The sequence below is a fragment of the Dermacentor variabilis genome, chromosome 1, assembly GCF_050947875.1.
Source record: "Dermacentor variabilis isolate Ectoservices chromosome 1, ASM5094787v1, whole genome shotgun sequence".
NCBI lineage: Eukaryota > Metazoa > Arthropoda > Arachnida > Ixodida > Ixodidae > Dermacentor > Dermacentor variabilis.
The window spans coordinates 185,935,267-185,951,559 of record NC_134568.1 but is presented as its reverse complement, the minus strand read 5'-3'; the positions used below and the strand labels follow the sequence as shown (position 1 = coordinate 185,951,559).

The 16,293-nt window shown below is 48.3% G+C and overlaps 1 long non-coding RNA gene across 1 annotated transcript; it reads right to left on the bottom strand.

Moving 5' to 3' along the window:
• Positions 1-371: 371 nt before the first annotated feature.
• Positions 372-16,070, bottom strand: LOC142572543 (uncharacterized). The gene is made up of 4 exons (XR_012826098.1): positions 15,740-16,070; positions 15,539-15,603; positions 15,368-15,459; positions 372-1,130 (listed from the first exon to the last, which is right to left on the bottom strand). It is a non-coding gene; the product is annotated as an uncharacterized LOC142572543 (long non-coding RNA).
• Positions 16,071-16,293: the final 223 nt, after the last annotated feature.

Here is a 16,293-nt window from a genome sequence, read left to right as displayed (position 1 = left end):
GGAGATATCGTATCTCCCTGTCTGACGCCTTTCTTTATAGGGATTTTGTTACTTTCTTTGTGGAGGACTACGGTGGCTGTGGAGCCGCTATCGATATCTTCCAGTATTTTTACATATGGCTCATCTACACCCTGATTCCGTAATGCCTCCATGACTGCTGAGGTTTCGACTGAATCAAACGCTTTCTCGTAATCAATGAAAGCTATATATAAGGGTTGGTTATATTTTGCACATTTCTCTATCACTTGATTGACAGTGTGAATATGGTCTATTGTTGAGTAGCCTTTACGGAATCCTGCCTGGTCCTTTGGTTGACAGAAGTCTAAGGTGTTCCTGATTCTATTTGCGATTACCTTAGTAAATACTTTGTAGGCAACGGACAGTAAGCTGATCGGTCTATAATTTTTCAAGTCTTTGGCGTCCCCTTTCTTATGGATTAGGATTATGTTAGCGTTCTTCCAAGATTCCGGTACGCTCGAGGTTATGAGGCATTGCGTATACAGGGCGGCCAGTTTCTAAGTAAGCATAACCATAGGTTAAATCATAAAGCATAAACATAAGCTAAACCATAAGCACCACCGAACCTTTTCGCTTCGAGATATCCAGGCTTAATCTTAGCTAAGCCCAAGCCAATTTTTTTATTATATTAAAAAACACATCAGGTTTTTCTTTTTTTGCTGCGTGTTACGTTTCCAGGTCAACGATATACAGTTTATTAGAGGCGCTTAACTCGCGCTGACAATTAATATACGCGACATGCGCGTATAATTTACATGTAAAACATAATTAAACACCACTAATTATTATCTGTACTTGTTAGTATAAATACGTAACACGCAACAAAAGAAACACGTCAACGCAATGTTTTATATTTTAGGGGTTAATTTTGCAATCATAAAATACATTATTTTTTTTCGTGCAGCAGTGTTAACAATTTGCAAGCAGTCCTTGTTCACTGAAATGGTACGGTACAGCTAAAGGACAGTGCCGGTCTGCTGTGAGAGTTTTGCATGCTGCCTGGGAGTCTCTTCTTCAGCCGTTCCATGTTCTTGGCTCTGAACGGTACAGCATCCGGTATTTCTCTGTCCCCGTCGAGAGTGAATCTTGTATAGTTACAGTGATCATACAAACTGAAACAAACCAACAAACAAATAATATAATAACGAATAACTCTGTGAACCATGCAGATGGTTTAGTGGACTTTTTCACATTTGTGTGCAAGAAATCCTGGCACAGCCACGGACAAAATTATTATTTCGTCGTTGCACATGTATGTGTAGACACATACTGTGCACTTCCAGGGAAAATTAGTGCGTTCAACTTCTGCGACGTGATTCACGCTTTAGAGCCGCCCAACCAAACATGAGGACAGGAAGGATCGATTTACTGACTTGGCTCGGAATATTGTTGCAAAAAATATACATCCAGGCAACGCGATCAATGAATACCACAAAACATGTTTGCACAAACAAAGTAGCCCGCAAAGAGCCACGAGATCAAAGTATACAGGTTTACACAACGTCTGGAAGCGTACGGTGAGGGGCTAGTAGGTATGACATTATGAAAACAAAGAAAAACTGCGCAAAAAGGACAAGACAGAGAAAGAACCACACGACACAGGCGCAGACTAACAACTGGTTTAATAGTAATAATAATATTTGGGGTTTTACGTGCCAAAACCACTTTCTGATTATGAGGCACGCCGTAGTGGAGGACTCCGGAAATTTTGACCGCCTGGGGTTCTTTAACGTGCACCTAAATCTAAGCACACGGGTGTTTTCGCATTTCGCCCCCATCGAAATGCGGCCGCCGTGGCCGGGATTCGATCCCGCGACCTCGTGCTCAGCAGCCCAACACCATAGCCACTGAGCAACCACGGCGGGTTAACAACTGGTTTAATGCTCCAACGCCGCTTTCATACCAACAACAGAACGCATGCGCACCAACCGCAAAGACCAATGCCGCTATCATGTAATCAAGCCTAGAAACGCCAACTCCTTGCGATACAAATGTATGGAAGCCTCACTAACACATTTATCCGGCCCTAATCTCGCGATTTATAAAGCTTCGATTACTTCACGCTCTTTCTTATCACTTGCGCGTCCGACAATCTTAGTCCTGCCGAAAAGTGGAGTACAAACATTGCCGTCATGCCTGCAGGTCTTGCAATGCTTAGGAAGATGCTGTCCTCTAGAATCATCTAGTGAACTGGCATGTTCTAATAATCTAATATTAATGCAGCGGCATTAATATTATTAATGCAGCGGCGGTTCTATTCCCTTCCCCACGAAGACCTGTTCTGCGCAGTCCGGAACTGTATTGAACGATCTGGTGCTGTGTCTTTCCAGAATGCGTGTGGTATTTCCGTGGAAGGTTTTCTAGAGTTGCTTAAGGCATATCTTTCTTCAACCATTGTGAGTTTTCAGGATAAATTTTATGTGCAAAAACGCGGCATCTGCATCGGGTCGTGTGTAGCCCCAGTTTTGTCTGAGATCCTTTTAGCCGAACTTGACCGCTCGCTAGCGCGGGGTACTTTCTGACGACCGCATCGTTCGTGTGTTCCGATACGTAGATGATTTTTTAATTCTTTTAAATTTAGACTACAACGATAACTTGACACAGGTGGCATCGGAGGTTTTAGCATCCTTTAAGTCTGCTTTTGCCAGTTTTAATTTTACTATTGAACTTCCTGAAAACTCTTGCTTGCAATTCTTAGACTTAAAATTATTTTTTAACGATCCTGACCACCTCTGCTGGGCGTACTTGCCTAAGTCGAAAAAAGCACTTCTACCCTTCAGCTCGAGCCATTCGAAGCTGGTCAAGAGGGGGATCGCGTCAACGTGCCTCAGGGCTTCGTTAGTGAAGCTCTGTCCACACAAGGTTCAGTCTAGTTTTGATGCCCAAGCTGATCGCCTTCGGCCGGCCGGTTTTCCGTTGGCCCTTCTTCGGGCTGTTGCCGAGTCCCTGTTGAAGCCCTTCCGACCAAGTTCAAAGCCTCGTGGGGCGGATCCACAGGAGAAGAGGAAGTATGAAGTTATGCCCTATGTCCACACGATCTCGCACGGCCTGAAGAGGGTCGCGGGTAAATTCGGCATACAGGTTCTCTTTTCGGCACCTTGTAAGCTGTCCAGTCTGTGCAGTTTAGTTAGACCTGATAGGAAAAAGAAAATCGAGTGCAGCACTAACCACAGGAACAAGTTTGTGCCTTGTAGAGCGAATGTCATCTATGAGATTCCGCTGAGTTGTGGCAACGTGTACGTTGGTCAACCAGGCCGCTGCATTGATATTAGATTATTAGAACATGCCAGTTCACTAGATGATTCTAGAGGACAGCATCTTCCTAAGCATATTGCAAGACCTGCAGGCATGACGGCAATGTTTGTACTCCACTTTTCGGCAGGACTAAGATTGTCGGACGCGCAAGTGATAAGAAAGAGCGTGAAGTAATCGAAGCTTTAGAAATCGCGTGATTAGGGCCGGATAAATGTGTTAGTGAGGCTTCCATACATTTGTATCGCAAGGAGTTGGCGTTTCTAGGCTTGATTACATGATAGCGGCATTGGTCTTTGCGGTTGGTGCGCATGCGTTCTGTTGTTGGTATGAAAGCGGCGTTGGAGCATTAAACCAGTCGTTAGTCTGCGCCTGTGTCGTGTGGTTCTTTCTCTGTCTTGTCCTTTTTGCGCAGTTTTTCTTTGTTTTCATAATTACACAACGTCGAGGTTGCAGTGACAAAGTTTCACACGTAAACTATGAAAATGTGACAACAGAACAATTGAGGAACAACTTACATATCGGTTGTCCACAGTGTTTCACGTGCATGCATTTTTGTCTGATATTCTTAGATCTACTCAAGTCCATATGCGGAGAAGTGCCACACACAACCCATTCTTACCTGCAATGCACCAGACCTATATCGTACAGTACTGGGCAGGCACGTACGCAGGCTTTTTTTTTTTCGGGGGGACAACCCAAGGTAACTTTTTATATGCAAATGAGGGGGAGGGTACTTTTCCTAGTACAAAGGTGAATAATGCCCACCATCCGCCATAAAGACGCGTAAACCCGCAAAAGAGAATTAGAGAGTTTCAGAATAGGGGCCCCAATAGTTTGGGGCCCCAAACAGCTATGCGGGTGTTAGCGTTGGGGCACGTAGGAGTGAAGAGCTTTAGAATAGGGTTTTACCATAGAATAAAGAACTGGTTTTACCATAGAATTACGTTTACCATATTACCATATTTTACGTTTGCGGATAGCGTCTTGCGCTGACAGCGCCACTATACGGCGTCAAAGAAAAGCTATTAGAAATAATTAAATAAAATATACCATTTTATGATAGGAATAATAATTTTGACTTGCATGTATTCGCGTTTAATTACAATTTAGAGGTTATTCTGCAAGCAGCAAATCATTAGTTGCGCTTAGTTTAGAGCAAACTAACTTTACTAGCCTTCACCAGCCAAGCTTAGCCGTGTTAGGCCTACGACCCATAACATCCACAATCGAATTCAAAATCAGCGGCGTCTAATGAGTGAATCTTCATAACACACGCTAGTTGGGAGAAAGCGATAACCGCAGTCACTTCTCCTAGCTTGCGAACTTCACGCGTTACCGCGAATCTAACCCAGTTTTGTGCTAGGTTAGAGCTGTCGCTTCGATGGGGGCCGCCATGTCTGCCGACGCAAAGCTTTTGGGCTCCCGCTAAATCGGTGAAATAGCGTTCCCAACGCAAAGACCAAACGTAGTTTGCGTCGTGCGCATGCGCAGTGGTTTCGACGCTATTTCTTTGGGGCCCCAAAACGTTTGGGGCCCCTATTCTAAAACTCTCTAATAGAAATAACGTGTATCCCACAGGTACGCCTGTGAAATGGACGTCAGACTCTGGAGTTTTGCAGGACGCCTACCGCCACCTGCCGGTGCGAAGAGGCAGTAATTGAGTAGTGCCAAGCCCGACTCCCTTGCTAAGTTTCCTATGCCGCTAGCGACTGCGAAACAACGATATAACTAGATTTTGGTCCCTATTGCAGTGTTTTGCGCATTTAACACCCAGGCAGAGAGCTCTGAATTTCTCCGCTACTCGGACGCGTCGCCGAACTGCCATAAAGCGCTTGCTGGCTCTCTCGTCAGACTGATCGCGGAAACGACGGCAACCTCGATAGCTCCGCGCGCTACGAAGAAACGCCGCAATCGACGCTACTGTTGTGTTGTAAATTGCCATGAACGTGAAGGACTGAATAACAACGTTCAGTTTTACCGATTTCCAACGCGATCGTATGAAGGGGAAAGGCAAGAGCGCTGGATACGGGCCGTTCAACGTGTTGGGTAATCGAATTACTTCCATTCCCCACAACACAGCGGCTCGCATGAGAATGTGCGATAATGTTGTTCTGCTGTAATTGTGCTACGTGCGTAGCCCTGACGTAGGACCGGGGCAACCAAGCGAAACTCAAGAATCTGCAGCCGCCACTTCGTTGGCAACAGAAAAAACAACGTTGCGAACGACCCTGCGTATGTGCCATCGATATTTCCACCTGTTAACAGACGTCCGCCTCCGTTTGACTCAACAAGTAGAACGGAGATATTTGACAGGTCAGTTTAACCAAACGTTTGGTTCGTTTATGAATTCAAAATCCTGTTCTAGAGCATCGTTGTATCGCGAGCTCATTTCTAGTTCCGGTATTTTATATGTCCTGCGCCAATACAACAAGCACGTTCCGCAATGTGCTGAGCCTGCTCAACTGCGTTTTTCAAACGTGAATAATAAAGTTGCTGTAGGAGCACTGGGTGAGTAATTGTGAAGTAACGCACGTGTGTAAAAAAAGTTGCGTTTATTTACATTCATTTGTGCGCGTGTCGCTTGAAGCGTCTGCGAAAATTTCAAAGTTACTGTAGCTCCTGTAGTTACTGTGGCTCAAATGCTGTAGCTCCTGCGAGGCAGAAAGATGCGGCGCACAGGCACTGTAGGAAGCTTACTTCCGTTATGTTCACACGCTGTTTGCTGCCTTGGAAAACGTCTTCTGTTTGCTGCCCAATTTGAAATGCTTAGATTTTTATGCTGATATGCCTATAAACAAGCCTGATGCTCTCTGTACTTGCGAGTTGCAGCACGCCGAAATAACACCTGAGACTTCCTTTATATTGTACACGTACTTCGCCCTGCTGAGCTTCCTCCCCTTCCGTAGCGTGGATGGGCAGAAGAAGCTTTCTAGGTCCTTGATTATGAGGAAACCGTGCCTCAACACAACCGAAAGAGGAGAGAGAGAGAGAGAGAGAGAGAGAGAGAGGAAAGGGGAAAGGCAGGGAGGTTAACCAGAGAAAAAGATCCGGTTGGCTACCCTACACTGGGGAGAGAGGGGAGGGGGAGGTAAAGTGGTAACAAAGTAGAGATAAGGAAAGGAAGGAGCCTAGACACACAGTCACCATCGGTCACTGGCACCGAATACTGTCATCGCACAGCACAGTGACACTTGCCACACTATCAACATTTGTTCAGGCTACAGCCGCCTGTCCAATCCTGTCGCCCTCAAAAACCGCAACAGTGCCCCCATTGTGGCCTATGCACCTTCGCTTGCCGAACAGCTCTTCTTGCACTACTCAGTTCGTGCCAACGCTGCGATGGGGGCGCTGGTGACTGGTTTTTCCGCAGCGCCGCCTGGGTAGAGTCTGAGGTCTATACACCTCTTCTTTACTTGGCAAACAAAGAATCACATCAAATGGACTCGTGCATGAAAGATGCGCAGGAAGAACCTTGCCAAGGACAAGTTAACCAGAAAAAGTGCAAAATAAAGATTTCTAGTGGCGTTCTGTGAATGATCTCTGGAAGAATTATAGCGAAATGTATATTTGCGGAACAACCACAGTTCTTTTGGATCCCTCCTTTACTGCTCTACCAAATGCCAAAACCGACTCGTGTTGTTATTTGGAAAGTCGCGTAACGATGCCTGGTCCCGTACAACCGCGTAGAGCGCAGGACGCTCCGGTTCTAGACGTGCTAGCTGCGCCCACCACGGAAGGTTGGAAAAACACCCCCATTAGCACAGCAGGGAAGTGGCTACATCAGTGGAAGTGATTCTCGTAGACACCACTGTTCCTTCGCGCTGCAGTAATTTTGTTTTTTTCCCGTGTTTTACGCGTGTTGTTATTTGGAAAGTCGCGTAACGATGCCTGGTCACCAGTCCCGTACAACCGCGTAGAGCGCAGGACGCTCCGGTTCTAGACGTGCTGCGCCCACTACGGAAGGTTGGAAAAACACCCCCATTAGCACAGCAGGGAAGTGGCTACATCAGTGGAAGTGATTCTCGTAGACACCACTGTTCCTTCGCGCTGCAGTATTTTTCGTTTTTTTCCCGTGTTTTACTGGGAGATGCCGCTCCCATTGCGACGGCAATAGAAGTGGAGTCGGCAGAATGCCGACGCGACGTGACTGCTTCGGCAGGAACCGGCCCGAGGAAGACAAATTGCCCTCCTAGTCAAGCTGACAGCGAGGACACTGTGGTGTACTCCTGCTCAAGCGACGACGCCTCAGATGACGAAGGCTTCGAAAGAGTGGTACGCCGGAAGGCCAAGAGAAGAAACATCAGCGGACGGTCTTCGTCAAGCAAGTCTACCGTCGTGCCACAGCGACGGCCATCGGCGCACATAATTCTTTTTGTGCCGGACAAACCTGCCGACAACCTCAACCGCCTTAATAGACAAGCGATTTCCGTTTCTCTGGAGCCTCTTGTCCCAGGAGAAATCAAGGATATCAGAATTAACACTCGAAAGAACGTTCTGTCTATTGATGTCCACAACCGAAGCGCAATCAATGCTTTGATGGCAGTAAAGCTCCTAGGCAACATCAATGTCCACTACCTCATTCCGCAGGACAACGAAACCACGGCTGGCGTTGTTTATGATATTGACACATCGATAAGCGACAGCGACCTGCCAATTTTAATCAAACCTTACTACAAGCTCGGCGCCTTGGCAAGTCGACCTGTGTAAAGCTCGTGTTTAAAGGTGACTGCCTACCATTACATGTAAATGTCGGCCACTTTCGGAATGTGGTACGACCTTTCGTACCCAAACCACTTCAGTGCAGAAGGTGTCAAAGAATTGGACATGTGAGTGCTGTATGCCGAAATACAACGATATGCCCACGATGTTCCGAACAACACGACACTGACACTTGGCGTGCAACAGAGCTCAAGTGCCCAAATTGTCAAGGCTCTCACGCTGCATCCTCAAAAAACTGTCCACGCCTAAAGAAAGAGCAGAAAATCTTGAGAAAAATAGCCAGAGACGGATCGTCACACAGAGACGCTTCTGAAGCGATAAGGCGACATCGCTCCCGGAAACGAAAGTCTACGAAATCCTCTTCCGGTTCAAGGGAAATGTCTCGTCCGGCAACGCCACCACCTGTTCCATCTGTCTCCACTAAGAGCACGAATGTCAACGAAAGAAGTGGCCATGCTATTCACGCTTCATTAGGTGAGGTGTGGCCAGACTGCCGAAGACATGTCACGCGCCAGAGTCACAGCAAATGACTCGCCACTTAAATTCAAATGTCACTACAGTTGACCAAATGCGAGACAAGGAGTCACAATTTATTGCTATGCTCAAAGCGCTCACGAATGTCGTGCGTCTACTACTGACAAACATGGACACTCCGGCTGCTCGTAGCGCTCTGCAAGTATTGGACGCGCTGACTCCAGTACTTGAAAGCATCGCATAGCACCATGGCCCGCCCCTCGCTGCCCTTCTACAAGGAAGTCAAGAAAGCATCTCTACTGCAGTGGAATGCCCGTGGCCTCAAATCGAGAATTTCAGATTTTAGACATTTTGTCTTCGAAAACCATTTTCCCATCCTTGTGATTTGCGAACCGAACGTGCAGAATGTAATACGCATTTCTGGCTACGAGGCATTCATGTCCTCTACCTGTGGTGATGTGAGCAAGGTAATTGTATACAGTAGATGTCATCTGACTTACGTGTTGCACCCAGTCCCGCCTCACGACGACAACCACTACGTTTGTTTAGTTGTGAAAACGAATAAGCTTACGCCGTCACACTCGTCGCTGTTTGCATTGCTCCTTCAAGTGGCTTCGACTCTAAACGGCTGCACGACGTGCTATCAGCGACACCCGCCCCTACGATTCTCACGGGAGTTTTTAATGCTAACCATCCGCTTTGAGGGAGTTTGAAGATGGACTCCAGGGGAAGGAGAGTAGCATCCTTTGCCACAAAGCACGACCTTTACAGCCTCAACGATGGTAGTCCGACATATAAACGCGGGCTTACGTACAGCAGCTGCCTAGACTTGACCCTGGTATCTCGGCGTCTTGAAAGAAACGTGCAATGGTTTCCAGACATCGAATCACATGGAAGCGACCATATTCCGACGTACCTGAAGATCAAGGGACTATGTAAATGCTCCTCCGTGACCCTCCGGCGAATTGACTGGTCGGCGTTTCGGTCGCACATGGAGGGAGTATGTCAGCAAGGGAACCATTCAAGTCTGGAACACGAAATTCAAAAAGCCATGCAAGAGGCTACGCGTAGTTTTCAGCCTTTCCCGAAATATGAAGAATTTGAAGCCGAACTGCAGCGACTACGAGCCATTCGCCGGCGGGCTGAAAGAAGATACAGAAGAACTAAATCCATCCATGATCTCAGAGAGGCAAGGCGGATGCAAAAGAAGATTCAACGCCGCATTGATGCACTACAATCTCAAAGATGGAAACGTTTCTCTGAGTCGTTGGATCCACGTCAGCGATTATCTCAGACATGGAGAACCGTGCGTGGACTTCGCGTATCACCGCAACAGCGTGTTCCTTTCTAATCCCTCGCTTTGCGCCAAGGTCACAGCGAAATTGACATTGCTGAAGAATTTTGCTCAAGACTTGCCAGCTTGCAGCTCCAACACGCACTTACACCATGTGCCACTCCTGTGCCACGGGATTACCGCATGGATTTAATGTTTTCGGTGGAGGAGCTTGAAGCGGCACTGGCGACTTCCAGGCGCTTTTCGTCACCTGGGCCGGACGGCGTTACCTATGCGGCGCTCGCCAATCTTGGGCATAAAGCACGACTCATGCTGCTAAACCATTACAACGAGTCTTGGCACAACGGTTTGGTTCCACGTGAATGGAAATGCAGCCGCTTGGTTACACTTCTCAAACCTGGTAAATCAGCGTTAAACTTGCCATCGTACCGCCCCATCGCTCTGGCCAGTTGCATAGGAAAAATAATGGAAAGAATGATTTTGACGCGCCTGGAATGGTACCTGCAAAATTACAACGTGTACCCAGATGCTATGGCTGGCTTCCGGCGTGGGCGCTCATCTATAGATAATGTCATCGATTTGGTTTCGTTTGTTCAGCATCAAAAACGTCTGAAACGACTCACTGCGGCATTATTTTTAGACATAAAAGGCGCCTATGATAATATAGCACATTTTGCCATTATAGATGCTCTGATTGAAGCCGGAATCGGTGGCCGCACTTTTCAGTGGCTGCGCAGTTATTTGACCGACAGGCATTTCTTCGTAATGACCGAGGATGGCGCCACCACTCAACACCAAACGTTCCGTGGAGTACCGCAAGGCGGAATGTTGAGCCCACGGAGGAAGGAAACTAAGGAGAGGCCCTGACGTCACTCTTTGTGAAGCAAAAGTGAAGCCGGAAGCTGGCGTTGCTCATGGCGATGCTCCGCCTTTTGGGCCACCCTCCTCCCTTGTTTACATCTTTCGTGAAACCACGCCGCGCTGCGCGTGGTTTCGCGCGCGGAGCGCGCGCGCTCGCGCAACATCCGGCAGAGCACGGTGCAGGTAACACAGCGCAACAAGACACGGTGACTAACGCAAACCCACCCACACAGCGCCTTTGCCACGGCACGAAACCTACCAGAGCAACACGTGTGAGCGCTCAAAACCATAACAACGCCGCCATTGTGGCCCAAAAGGCGTGGCCATACAGCAAAAAAAATAAAAAAGCAGCAAAAAAATGAGAACCTACTACGTCATTTCCGCCACACTTTTCTCCTAGCGCGCGGAGGGGGTAGGGCCTCTCCTTAGTTTCCTTCCTCCGTGGTTGAGCCCGACGCTATTCAACCTAGTGCTCGTTGGCCTAGTCAGATGCTTGCCCAACACAGTTCATGTATCAATATATGTCGACGACATCTGCATTTGGGCGTCTGCTGTAAGACGACTGCAGGTACGAGCACGGCTACAAAAGGCAGCTACGTTAACATCACTGTACTAGCGAAAACAGAACTTAGAGCTGTCTTCAGATAAATGCTGCCTTGTTACATTCACTCGAAAGGCAATGAAGCGTTACGCTGTAAATGTCAATGGGCAGGCAGTTGCAAATGCACGGAAACACCGCTTTTTAGGTGTAATTATTGACCCCGACCTATCATGGAGCCCGCATGTTTCATACCTGAAGAAGAGATTATTGACAATAATGATTTTTAGGTGTAATTATTGACCCCGACCTATCATGGAGCCCGCATGTTTCATACCTGAAGAAGAGATTATTGACAATAATACTATCTCCTCAAATTTCTCGGCAGAAAGTCATGGGGCACTTCGATGCAGTCAATGCTGCAGCTTTATAACGCCTTGTTCCTCGGTTTCGCAAGATACAGCCTCCCTGTGCTTGGTAACACCTGCAAAACAAACCTACGTGTACTCCAGGGACTACAAGCTCAAGCCCTAAGGACGTGTCTCGGTCTTCCGAGGTGTGCGTCTACAACGGCAACGATTGTCATAGCTCGAGATCACCCAATATTAACGTACTTGGCAACCGACGCTCTCAGGGCGCATATTCGGCACGTTGCCCGGCTACCTTCTCACCATCTTGCCGCTCTACCCACAGAAAGGCCACACACAACTTTCAATCGTACAATTGATGCCAATCGTACCTCATTGCCATCGAACTGCATGCCTGCAGCAAGACCATCCTCACCTTTATGGTGCCTGCACAGACCTGAAATACGCCTCTCCATCCCAGGAATCATGAAGAAAGCCAACATGCCGTCGTTTGCCCTTAAGCAGGCCACATTAGAACTTTTACATGAGGTGCACAGTGGCCGCCTACACGTTTATATCGATGGCTCAGTCACATCTGCAAGTGCAGCTGCCGCTGTGGTGATACCAAGACGATCCGTCAAAATACAGCTAAAAACGTCACATGTATCATCAACGACAGCTGCTGAACTTGTAGCCCTGCGTGCGGCTCTTCATTTCATTCAGGAGGAACCACCCCACGCATGGTCAGTTTTCTGTGATTCCAAGGCAGCTCTACACAGTGTACTCTCAGCACTGCGCCATGGATCACATGAGCAGCTCGTCGCAGAGATCAGAGAAGTCCACCATCGACTTGTTGACGAAGGGCACGATATAATATATCAGTGGTTGCCTAGTCACTGCGGCATACATGGCAATGATCGAGCAGACGCAGCTGCCCGATCTGCCCATGACGGCGTCAACTGCGTTGTCATTCCTCTTTCGAGAGCCGACGCAGCAAAAAAACTTTCCGCACTTGTGCGTGAGCTGACATTAGCCCAATGGAATTCATCCGATTTCACAAGTGCACGCCTTCGTATACCCTGGACCCTAATTTACAGCTCCGTATTCCACCCAAGCTTCCACAACGTGACTGTACCCTTCTAGTCCGTCTATGGCTTGGAGTAGCATTTTCAAATGCCTACTCTTTCCTTATCGGAATGGCCAGCAGCCCACTTTGGTGACTTCTGCGGGTGCAATGAAACAATCGAGCATCTTCTTTATCAGTGCTCTCGTTTTGACCCACAAAGAGCGGTCCTCTCAGCCACCCTAGACAAACTGGACAAGCGCCCAATGTAACAAAACAAGATCCTTGGAAACTGGCCTATGCGAACATCAGCGCGATCTGCTATGAAGGCGCTGCTGCGATACTTGAAAGACACGGGACTTTCTGACAAATTGTGACTGTTGACTGTGGGACGTAGGACTGTACGGTGACACTGCGTAAGACTAGGGACGCCTTTGCGGGCTGCGTGACAGTGCCCACAGAAACAGTTCGTGTGTACGTGCATGTGCGTGTTTAGGTTTTTCTCTTCTTTTTTTATCCCTCTCTCTCACCTATTGCATCCCCTTGTCCCTTCCCCAGTACAGGGTAGCCAACCGGAGATATTCTCGGGTTAACCTCCCTGTCTTTCATTTGCCTTTCTCTCTCTCTCTCTCTCTGGCTACGTCAGGGGCTCGATTGATAACTGTAGAAGAGTCATTCAAAACACACGGAATTATTCTCCACTTCCGGCAGCGTTTTCTCTACTTCCTTTTTAAATAAAATGATGTTGATCCATAAATATTTTCACAAACAATTTTCGCTTTTCCTCCCTGTTTGGCTGTTGCCTTGGCTTTCTCCCTTAGTAGATCGTTTAATTTCTAATCTCCTTGCGACCCTTGTTTCCAGTTGCCAATTTTGCACGATAAGTGCTGTACATTTAGGGAAAACAAGACGAGGTAAGGAGTGACAGTCATATTGCTTATGGATTGAACGGTTATTGCAGGGTCTGATGATGGACGCTGTTTCGCAATATACTATTTTCCATCTTATCTAACCCATATCGCGGATATATGGTTCCGAGGATCTGCCAGCGTCGCGGAGAGCCATTACTCGAGGATATAATGAAGCAAAAGGAAAAGTTAAACGCAACTGGCGTTTACTTCGGCCGCAACTCGTTCCATGAGCATACACACCAGCTCACTATGAACTGAATTTCTTTCCTGGCCCCTGGATCAGTCTAAACAAAGAAGGCTGGACTAACGAAGCAACAGCGATGCGCGTGATCGTTGAATAGATGGTGACATAAATTGTGTTAGGCATTATAAATAAAATAAAACATTATAATTGAAACAATAAACTACGCCCTGCCTGCTGCAATAGATGGTGACAATTGAATTCATCTTGAGTTAATCACGCGGGCACCGAATCAATGAGAAAACTGGCCTCCACACCCCAGGAGATTCCGATAACTACCGCCATCCAAAAGGAGTGAAAAACTTGACAAACATTCGACTCTGTGAAGACGGAATGGCAGCGAAAGCTGACGACAGTCAAAGCTCTCAAACGAAAAGCAAAGTGTTTCACCTCCGTTGCGGGTCGGCCTGAAGATAGTGTAATATCGGGCCAACCCGCGGCGTAGGTGAAGCAGGCATTAAGAACTACCCATATGTAGGCAGATCCCGAAGATATTGCAATACCGGGCCCACCCGCGGCGGAGGTGAAGCAGGCGTTAAGCACCCCCCCCCCCCCCCCCATACGTGGGTCGCTCCCGAAGATAGTGCAACACCGGGCCGACCCTCGGCGGAGGTGAAGCAGGCATTAAGAACTCCCCACACGTAGGCCGATCCCGAAGATATTGCAATACCGGGCCCACCCGCGGCGGAGGTGAAGCAGGCGTTAAGCACCCCCCCCCCCCATACGTGGGCCGCTCCCGAAGATAGTGCAACACCGGGCCGACCCTCGGCGGAGGTGAAGCAGGCATTAAGAACTCCCCACACGTAGGCCGATCCCGAAGATATTGCAATACCGGGCCCACCCGCGGCGGAGGTGAAGCAGGCGTTAAGCACCCCCCCCCCATACGTGGGCCGCTCCCGAAGATAGTGCAACACCGGGCCGACCCTCGGCGGAGGTGAAGCAGGCATTAAGAACTCCCCACACGTAGGCCGATCCCGAAGATATTGCAATACCGGGCCCACCCGCGGCGGAGGTGAAGCAGGCGTTAAGCACCCCCCCCCCATACGTGGGCCGCTCCCGAAAATAGTGCAACACCGGGCCGACCCTCGGCGGAGGTGAAGCAGGCATTAAGAACTCCCCACACGTAGGCCGATCCCGAAGATATTGCAATACCGGGCCCACCCGCTGCGGAGGTGAAGCAGGTGAAGCACTACCCATACGTGGGCCCATCCCGAATATTCCGAAGCACGCGTTATAGGTTCCCGAGTCCACAGGCGTGTGTGCCATTGATCTTGGACCCCTTTTGCACGATCACCAGGATCGGCCCTCATTATGATGTTTTCTGTTGACGGACGCCGAAAAAAACTACGGAAGTTAGTCATACACTGCTTTCGCTTTAAAAGGCAGCAGAATGTTGACCGCCAAGTAGATTGATTTGTCAGCGCTTTATGAATGTGTGTGAGGAATGGGGGCGTGGGCGGATAGGGGGGGGGGGGGGGTATGCCGCTTAATTTTTTTTGGGGGGGGGGGGGTCGGGCACCTCCGCCCCGCCCCCTGGGTACGTGCCTGGTGCTGGGTATTTACAGTTTTTTTTTCATCTGTGGGAACAAAAACGACTTCGAATTAATTATGACTTTTCCGCAATGACAACCAGACAAGCGTCTTACCTGATTTCTTCCCGAATGGTGATAACAGTTCCGAGCGTAGCAGGTCCTTCGCACACCATGCTTCAATTTAAGCAGTGTCGTTCCAATGTTTCCTAGAAAAAAAATAAAGGAAAATACGCCATGCTTACAAGACTAAAAAATAATATTAAAAATAATGAAAGTACGTCTTACATTTTCTTGTCCCAACTCTCGAACGCTTGAACCGTTCTCATATAAAGCTCTTCGTTTTTTTCTTCCTACCAGAAAAACAACAACACAAAAACAAGGAGTTCATCATACATTGCAAAACAATTTGCGCAATACAAAGCGAGTTTTGTTCACTCGACAAAGGCAGTCATGTACTACACGACGTAAAGTTAAAATGCCACTTACAAGTACGCATATTCTGAACGGCGAGAAAAGGCGGCTCCACTCCATGGAAAGGGCTTGCGCTCTTCTTGTCCATGTTACCTTGTGTAGTTTGCGTTTATATGCGCAGTCCACGATAACAGAAATGCGCCAACTAGTCCACTAAGCTGTCGAGACGCGAAACGAGCGGGCGTCCAGGGCTAGCATTTGGCGGGAACTCGCGCTCTTGCCGCCCTAGCTGCCTGCGGCCTCGCGAGCGGGCGGCGTGAATAGCAAAGCCCCGCTTCGCTTCCCGTCCTCGCTGGTGGCAGCTGATGCTGACGGAGAGAATCGCCCGTCCCTGCTTTCCAAGAACCTCTTCATTCCTTCTGGGAGAGGGAGATGCGACGGCGCAAGACGACCGCGGTTACCCATACATTTCCTTTCTGCTTTTTTCGCTGTTTCCTTCTTGGTGTGTGTGTGTGTGTGCGCGCGTGTGATGAAAACCAGCGATCTAGATTTTGCAGGGATTGGTAGCTCTATTCGAATATGTAATAGCTAATATATATAATAATTTTGACTTCTTCAATGCGTCAAAC